At 43.9% G+C, this 9,362-nt stretch overlaps 1 non-coding gene across 1 annotated transcript; it reads right to left on the bottom strand.

Moving 5' to 3' along the window:
- Positions 1-913: 913 nt before the first annotated feature.
- On the bottom strand, positions 914-985 carry TRNAY-AUA. The gene has a single exon. It is a non-coding gene; the product is annotated as a tRNA-Tyr (tRNA).
- Between the last annotated feature and the right edge of the window lie 8,377 nt (positions 986-9,362).

The following is a 9,362-nucleotide window of genomic DNA, read 5'->3' on the forward strand; positions in this document are numbered from 1 at the left end:
ACATTATCTGCCCCTTACACACCCAACATACAAGGATGGGACAAGCCCAAGATAACTGCTATATACACTACTGTTCAAAAAAAGGGACAACAGGAGACACACAGAAGTAACTGGATCAGAGCAATTTCTTAGGTACGTGTACAAAAGATCTGAATTGCAAAAATGTACATTTATTCCTATAAGTTGTTTTTCTCATTCTAACCCCAAATTATTAGCCCTTGCCCCTGGGGAGTGCTAAATGGAAAAGAGATGAGCTCCTGGAGAGGGTGAAGGAAGAAGAGGAGTATCGTGCTGGCTCCTGTTAGGAATACTCGGCTCCCTGCGGTCATGGAGCTCTATCAGCTGGCACAGCCTCACGACCATGCCCTCCTGGCCCAGCCCACTGGCAAATGACCACATGGCACTAGTCTCACATCTTCTCAAAATAAGCTGGGACATAGAAGTCGCTTTGATCCAGTGTTGGTGCCAAGTGGGGAACACATGAGTCTAAGGCTGTCAACAGTCATCTTCTGCATTCCAAGGGGAAGCGATCTGTAGAACAAAGCTAGCGGCAGCAGGGAGCAGAGCCAAGGACTTGAGTGAACAGAGCCCCAGTGATGCCATGTGAGCCAGACCTCTACCCCAGGGCCTTCAACAAATAATAAATTCGCTGCTTTGCTTAAGATATTTTGGGTTAGATTTGCATCTGAAAGCATCCTAATATGCACTCATTTTCTCCCCAAGTTCTTTGATTTCAGCTAAAGCCTGACCTCCCATGGGCCTTCTTCATCCTTCTATAAGAAGAAAAGAAAGTGAAATCGCTCAGTCGCGTCCGACTCTTTGTGAGCCCATGGACTGTAGCCTAGCAGGCTCCTCCATCCATGGCATTTTCCAGGCAAGAATACTGGGTTGCCATTTCCTTCTCCAGGAGATCTTCCCGACCCAGGGATTGAACCTGGGTCTCCCGCATTATAGGCAGATGCTTTACCATCTGAGCCACCAGGGAAGATAAGAAGGGGGAATCCATGAAGTGTATACTCCATTCTCTAGTGGGGCATTCCCATGAGGGGAGGAAAGTCCGCTCTCTCCTTCCTGGTTCCTGCAGTTTTCCCATGCTCTGGAAATAACTGGAAGGTAAACACAGCTCACACGACAATTGTCTTTACTCAAACTCAAGCCTCCCCTGCCACCAACATTGACCATGACAGTGAACAATATCCCAAGTGTGCAAACATTGCAGAGCAAAGTACTAAGATGGTCTCACAAGAGAGCTGCACATTTGGTGTAGATCCCCCTGGATACTGCCCCCGCCAGGAGCGGCCACTCTCCCAGGGCTCTGACTGTCAGCTTCCCTTCTATATGACTTGGAAGCTGCTAGTGTCAATGCGTGAGCAGGAAAGGGCTCTTTAGTTGTTTCAAAATCACTTTTGATTGTAAAGATTAGGTCAATCTTTGGCTTTGGCCACTGGATTGCTGTGGGTAGAGCCAAATGAACTTGATTTGGTGACAAATTCAGAAGCCAGAGACAGAGAGTCTAGAGGGATATTTTCCTGAGGGTCATGGCCCCAAGAGCCCATGCATGAACACCAGTGGCATTGGGTCCCTTGGTTCCAGCACCAGTCCTGGATTCCCTCCAAGCTTGGCCAACCACCAGAGCTTAATTGATTTTGCAGTGAAGAAGGAGTTTGGGGGTTTAGAGGGGGAAGACACTTTCTGGTGAGTCACCTGGCTACAAAAACTCTCCTGGCTCTAGATTTTTCCACAATCCTGATCTGGTTAAGGCTAGAGGTCCCACTGTCCAAGTTTTGGAGACAACAGAAAAGGTCTCGGGTGCTGAGGTCCTCCACGCCTGGTGCCCCTGCATGGACATCCTATACTTTAGACCCCAGAGAAAAGCGGCCTAAAACTGGATCCTTCTGTTACAATTTTGCAACTAGACTTAATGTGGAAGGGAGAAGAATTGGATGACATAATTGATGTGCAAACCCTGATGTTATCATATCAGAATCAACCAGTGCCAAGGTGTAAATTTATGAACCAAGAGGGAAAACAAAGAACCTATCTAGCTTAATCATAATGAAAAGGATGACACATCTAAATCTTAAGAGTGTGCTTGAGATTATGCATTGGCACACACAGGCATGTCAATCACAGGAGCACCCCTCTTGATCATGTGGGCACCCGCCCTCCATCATGTTCACACCCACCCACATAACCTACCCACCCTCACCCTGATTATGAGGAAACCCTCCTGTGATAAGTGCACACCCACCAGTGATCACATGCACTCCCACTGATGATCATGGTGACCACCCACCCGTGATCATGTGTACAGTCTACCCTGATCACATGTGCAGAGATTGGAATGGAAATTGACCTTTTCCAGTCCTGTGGCCATTGTTGAGTTTTTCACATTTGCTGGCATCTTGAGTGTATTACTCTAGTAGCATCATCTTTTATGATCTGAAATAGTTCAGCAGGAATTCCATCACCTCCACTAACTTTATTCATAGTAATGCTTCCCAAGACCCACTTGACTTAATAGTCCAGAATGTCTGACTCGAGGTGAGTGACCACACCATTGTGGTTATCTGGGTCATTAAGACCTTTTTTGTATAGTTTGTCTATGTATTCTTGCCACCTCTTTTTAATGTCTTCTGCTTCTGTTAGGTCCTTACCATTTCTGTCCTTTATTGTGCCCATATTTGCATGAAATGTTCGCTTGATATCTCCAAATTTCTTGAAGTGTTTCCCATTCTATTGTTTCCCAATATTCCTTTGCATTGTTTACTTAAGAAGGCTTTCTTATCTCTCCTTTCTATTCTTTGGAACTCTGCATTCAGTTGGGTATACCTTTCCCTTTCTCCTTTACCTTTCACTTCAATTCTTTTCTCAGCTATTTGCCTTCTTGCATTTTTTTTCCTAACTAGATTAGTGTTTCCTAAATCTTGCTGCATGTGAGACTCATAGGGAGAAGCAGCAATGAGAATTGAAAATATTGATTCTAGGGCCTCTCCCTACTCCTGACCTACTGAATTAGAGTATAGTATGGTGGGCATCTATAGTTTTTTTAAAACATCACCAGTAAGTCAGATATATATATACCGGAGCTCATGAATTGTGGGTTGCATGTCAGTTCAGTTGTGTCTGACTCTTTGCGACCCCATGGATTGCAGCACGCCAGGCTTCTCTGTCTTTCACCAACTCCTGGAGCTTGCTCAAACTCATGTCCATTGTGTCGGTGATGCCATCCAACCATCTCATCCTCTGTTGTCCCCTTCTCCTCCTGCCTTTAATTTTTCCCAGCATCAGGGTCTTTTCCAGTGAGTCAGTTCTTTGTATCAGGTGGCCAAAGGATTGGAGTTTCAGCTTCAGTATCAGTCCTTCTAATGAAAATTCAGGATTGATTTCCTTTAGGATGTACTGGTTGGATCTCCTTGCAGTCCAAGGGACTCACAAGAGTCTTCTCCAAGTCCACAGTTCAAAAGCATCAATTCTTCAGTGCTCAACTTTCTTTATAGTCCAACTCTCACATCCATACATGACTATTGGAAAAACCACAGCTTTGACTAGACAGACCTCTGTTGGTAAAGTAATGTCTGCTTTTTAATATGCTGTCTAGGTTGGTCGTAACTTTTCTTCCAAGGAGCAAGCGTCTTTTAATTTCATGGGTACAGTCACCATCTACAGTGATTTTGGAGCCCCCCAAAGTAAAGTCTCTCAGTTTCCATTGTTTCCCCATCTATTTGCCATGAAGTGATGGGACTGGATGCCATGGTCTTAGTTTTCTCAATGTTGAGTTTTAAGCCAGCTTTTTCATGCTCCTTTTTCACTTTCATCAAGAGGTTCTTTATTTCCTCTTCACTTTATGCCATAAGGGTGATGCCATCTGCATATCTGAGGTTATTGATATTTCTCCCGGCAATCTTGATTCCAGCTTGTGCTTCATCCAGTCCACCGTTTCTCATGATGTACTCTGCATATAAGTTAAATAAGCAGGGTGACAACATACAACTTTGACATACTCCTTTCCCAGTTTGGAACCAGTCTGTTGTTCCATGTCTGGTTCTAACTGTTGCTTCTTGACCTGCATACAGATTTCTCAGGAGGCAGGTAAGGTGGTCTGGTATTCCCATCTCTTTAAGAATTTTCCATACAGTCAAAGGTTTTGGCATAGTCAATAAAGTAAGTAAGTAAGTGTTAGTCGCTCAGTCGTGCCCGACTCTTTGCGATCCCATGGACTGCAACCCACCAGGCTCCTCTGTCCATGAGATTTTCCAGGAAAGGATACTGGAGTGAGTTGCCATTTCCTTCTTCAGGGGATCTTCCCAACCCGGGGACTGAACCCAGGTCTCCTGCACTATAGGCATATTCTTTACCGACTGAGCTACAAGGGAAGCCCAGTCAATAAAACAGAAGTTAAATAAATAAACCCATCCATTCTCGTGGATTGCATAAGTGGATGCTAAGATTTAGTGCTCCCAGCAAAATAATCCACAGGCAGGTGAGATGATGTTTTGCTTATTTCCCTTTCCACAGTCATGAGCAAGAGTTTGGATAAGGCTTAACTACCTACTCTGTTGCCTGAATAATTAGAATTTTCTGAGGCAAATGGTCATTATGTCAGGGAGATACAGTGAGGACAGTCAGGTCTGCAAGGAGCTATTCACCTGTACTAGGTAAAGAGATGGCAGGTGGGAACGTTCCAAAACAAGCCATTCAGCCCGGGTACTGCACCTGAGGGCTGATGCTTCCACTTTTCACTGCCTTTGATGCCCTTTCTAGGCTGGCAACTGCCAAGCCCAAGCTTGAGCAAATGAGCCTATAAAACAGCAAGAAAGATCTCTTTCTTCTAGAAAGGATGTGGCAAGAGTTTGATTAGGAGTCAGCTACCTTTATGGAGGCAAATCAATCTTATGAAAAGATCATGAACTTTGAAATCCAATGGACCTTGAGTCTCACTCTGGTTCTGCTACATACTACCTGAGTAATTTGACCTCTAGTAACCTCAGTTTCCCTGTATAGTTGCATGGAATTTTGGGGAAATTGTGGTGCTAAAGAAGATTCTTGAGAGTCCCTTGGACTGTGAGGAGATCACATCAGTCAATCCTAAATGAAATCAACCCTGAATATTCATTGGAAGGACTGATGCTGAAGCTGAAGCTCCAATACTTTGCCACTTGATGAGATGAGCTGACTCATTGGAAAAGACCCTGATGCTGGGAAAGATTGAGGTCAGGATAAGGGGGCGACAGAGGATGAGATGGTTGGATGGCATCACCGACTCAATGGTCATGACTTTGAGCAAGCTCCAGGAGATGGTGAAGGACAGGGAAGCCTGGTGTGCTGCAGCCCATGGGGGCGCAAAGAGTTGGACGTGACTTAGCAACTAAACAACCACCACCACCCAGTCATTTTGAATCAATATTGTTTCTTAAAACAGAAATAAGTACCTCCTGGAGGTAGAAGGTTGTTCTTATATGAATATAGAGAAGCCAAATCAGCCTTTTCCCCTACACATGGATAGAATTTCACCTGGTTCACAGATGCTCTTGTGTCAAGCATTTGCTATCAATAAATTTTTAAAGCCATGATTTCTGGACTGCATGTGAGTTGAATTTGTAAATACCCCTATGATCTGGGGAAAAAACCATAGACTTTGGGCTACAATAGGAAAGCTAAGAGCAATAACCAGCAGATTGGGGTCTTCTCAACTTAACAAGAACATACTCCATCTTTACAGGGCTATTTACAAGAAGAAACCCTTAAGAAACATTGACTTGTGCCTTATAATAACATACTTGCTCTGAGCTTTTGGCTCAGATCTGCCACTTAACTAGCTTGGAGACTGGGAAATTCACTTTTCTGGGCCTCGGCTTCTAAAGTTGTTAAAGCAGGGGACTAAAGTAGACAACATTCTTCTAGCAGTCAAACTTGAAGATTCTATGGGAGTGCCAGAGATAGAACTGGATGGAGACTTTTTCTTGGAAGGCAAGCTGGGGCCTTGTCTTCTTCTTTGGAATCTAACATAGTCAGACTATCAATAGATACCTCTCTGCTCTTCCAGGACTATCAATAGGTCACTGACCAAGTTTAAGGGAAGGAGTAGGAGGGGGAAGAAGCAGAGAGCAATGCCTGTGTGCTGAGGCTACACCATGTGTTTTGTATTTGCCTAGATTTGCACATGGCCTAAAGCCTATTTGTTTTGTGCCTGTATTGTTTCAACTTCCATCCATTTCGTTGGTTCTGTAAATTGGCTTTAACCCAATTCTCTCTGTTTTGGTCATTAAATTTCAAATTGATTCCTGGCTTTGTGTACAATCTCCTTCTTTCTTTAATAATAGAATCGATCTCACTCCCCAAAGTGATGGTCGGAAACTTGAAAGCAGGCTAGTTACTGTTCCCTTCCCTGCATTCAGTTTCCTACCATTTACCTTCCTTTGGATTTGCTCATTACAGCAGTGTCCAGCATCTTGGGCCTCAAATTCCTCTCTGATGGGCTGAGACATCTTACATGGAGGGAGGCTGGGTAATTCAGTGCCCCTTGGGAATATGCTGTTAGGATGGTCACAACAAACAAGCCTGAAATGAGAAATTGAACCAAAGCAGTCTACTCCTAGCCCACTGAAGCTCTTCAGTTGGTAAAAGTCTTTGGACATTTGCCATGACCCGAAATGGTCCCATCTTACCTGAGCATAGAAGGGAGCTGTATCTGAGCAATGACAGTTCATCTGGCCCAGAGATGTGCTGGTAAATGCTTAACAACTGGCTCTGTGGGGAGTGGGGTGGGGAGGGGAGAAAGCTCTGATTTGTCACATTTGCTATTTTCCATAGTGAAAATACTCTCATCATTGCAGGCAAGCTAATAGCATGACATCACTAAATTTGGAGTTGAAAAAGAGATGAACACAATTGGCCCTTAAGGGAAGTACAAGCAAACTCCAGTACCTCACCCAATAGCATCTTTAAGATGGGCCCACACAGTCCAAAGTGGCCAGACCTGCATTTTCTGGGAATGGCAAGGATTGGGGAGGAGAGAGTGGTGCTTACATACTGTCCTGCCTCTCCAACCTGCTTCTTGGGAAAGAAACATTAGAATTGAGTATAAAATGTCATATACTTTAAACTTCACAGGAGAAAAACTCAGTGACATCATGTTCCTCCCAACATGTTTTGTTTTTTCCCCTACAATTTAGGTCACCTTAAGTTTCATTCATGGGACCCTAGTAGGCTTTTAAATAAGACTGCCTTCTTGTTTAAGTCTCTAAAAATGAACTTCCACCACATCCTGATACTGGAGAATCCTTTCTCTGTACCTAAAACCTCAGAAATGTGTGGTCCAAAATAAATGCTGGAATCAGACTGTATCAAGGGACTGATCATCAAATTGACTGGTTCACAGTTAATCTAATCCACTTTAAGTTCAGTTCAGTTCAGTTGCTCACTCGTGTCCAACTCTGCGACCCCATGAATCACAGCACGCCAGGCCTCCCTGTCTGTCACCAAATCCCAGAGTTTACTCAAACTCATGTTCATCGAGTCGGTGATGCCATCCAGCCATCTCATCCTCTGTCATCCCCTTCTCCTTCTGCCTGCAATCCCTCCCAGCATCAGGGTCTTTTCCAATGAGTCAACTCTTCGCATCAGGTGGCCAAAGTATTGGAGTTTCAGCTTCAGCATCAGTCCTTCCAATGAACACCCAGGACTGATCTCCTTTTGGAGACTGGTTGGATCTCTTGCAGTCCAAGGGACTCTCAAGAGTCTCTCCAACACCACAGTTCAAAAGCATCACTTCTTTGGCGCTCAGTTTCTTCACAGTCCAACTCTCACATTCATACATGACCCACTGAAACATAGCCTTGCCTAGATGACCTTTGTTGGCAAAGTAATGTCTCTGCTTTAATATGCATCTAGGTTGATCATAACTTTCCTTCCAAGGAGTAAGCATCTTTTAATTTCATGGCTGCAGTCACCATCTGCAGTGATTTTGGAGCCCAAAAAAATAAAGTCTGACACTGTTTCCACTGTCTCCCCATCTATTTCCCATGAAGTGATGGGACCAGATGCCATGATCTTAGTTTTCTGAATGTTGAGCTTTAAGCCAACTTTTTCACTCTCCTCTTTCACTTTCATCAAGAGGCTCTTTAGTTCTTCTTCACTCTCTACCATAAGGGTGGTGTCATCTGCATATCTGAGGTTATTGATATTTCTCCTGGCAATCTTGATTCCAGCTTGTGCTTCTTCCAGCCCAGCATTTCTCATGATGTACTCTGCATATAAGTTACATAAGCAGGGTGACAACATACAGCCTTGACATACTCCTTTTCCTATTTGGAACCAGTCTGTTGTTCCATGTCCAGTTCTAACTGTTGCTTCCTGACCTGAATACAGGTTTCTCAAGAGGCAGGTCAGGTGGTCTGGTATTCCCATCTCCTTCAGAATTTTCCACAGTTTATTGTGATCCACACAGTCAAAGGCTTTGGTATAGTCAATAAAGCAGAAATAGATGGTTTTCTGGAACTCTCTTGCTTTATCAATGATCCATCAGATGTTGGCAATTTGATCTCTGGTTCCTCTGCCTTTTCTAAAACCAGCTGGAAGTTCACGGTTCACGTATTGCTGAAGCCTGGCTTGGAGAATTTTGAGTATTACTTTACTAGCATGTGAGATGAGTGCAATTGTGTGGTAGTTCGTGCATTCTTTGGCATTGCCTTTCTTTGGGATTGGAATGAAAACTGACCTTTTCCAGTCCTGTGGCCGCTGCTGACTTTTCCAAATTTGCTGGCATACTGAGTGCAGCACTTTCACAGCATCATCTTTGAGGATTTGAAATGGCTCAACTGGAATTCCATCACGTCCACTAGCTTTATTCGTAGTGATGCTTCCTAAGGCCCACTTGACTTCACATTCCAGGGTGTCTGGCTCTAGGTGAGTGATCACACCATTGTGATTATCTGGGTCATGAAGATCTTTTTTGTACAGTTTTTCTGTGTATTCTTGCAATCTCTTCTTAATATCTTCTGCTTCTGTTAGGTCCATACCATTTATGTCCTTTATTGAGCCCATCTTCGCGTGAAATGTTCCCTTGGTATCTCTAATTTTCTTGAAAAGATCTCTAGTCTTTCGCATTCTGTTGTTTTCCTCTATTTCTTTGCATTGATCGCTGAGGAAGACTTTCTTATCTCTCCTTGCTATTCTTTGGAACTCTGCATTCAAATGGGAATATCTTTCCTTTTCTCCTTTGCTTTTCGCTTCTCTTCTTTTCACAGCTATTTGTAAGGCCTCCTCAGACAACCGTTTTGCTTTTTGCATTTCTTTTCCATGGGGATGGTCTTGATCCCTGTCTCCTGTACAATGTCACGAACCTCCGTCCATAGTTCATC

This window comes from Cervus canadensis, chromosome X (assembly GCF_019320065.1).
Source record: "Cervus canadensis isolate Bull #8, Minnesota chromosome X, ASM1932006v1, whole genome shotgun sequence".
Classification (NCBI taxonomy): domain Eukaryota; kingdom Metazoa; phylum Chordata; class Mammalia; order Artiodactyla; family Cervidae; genus Cervus; species Cervus canadensis.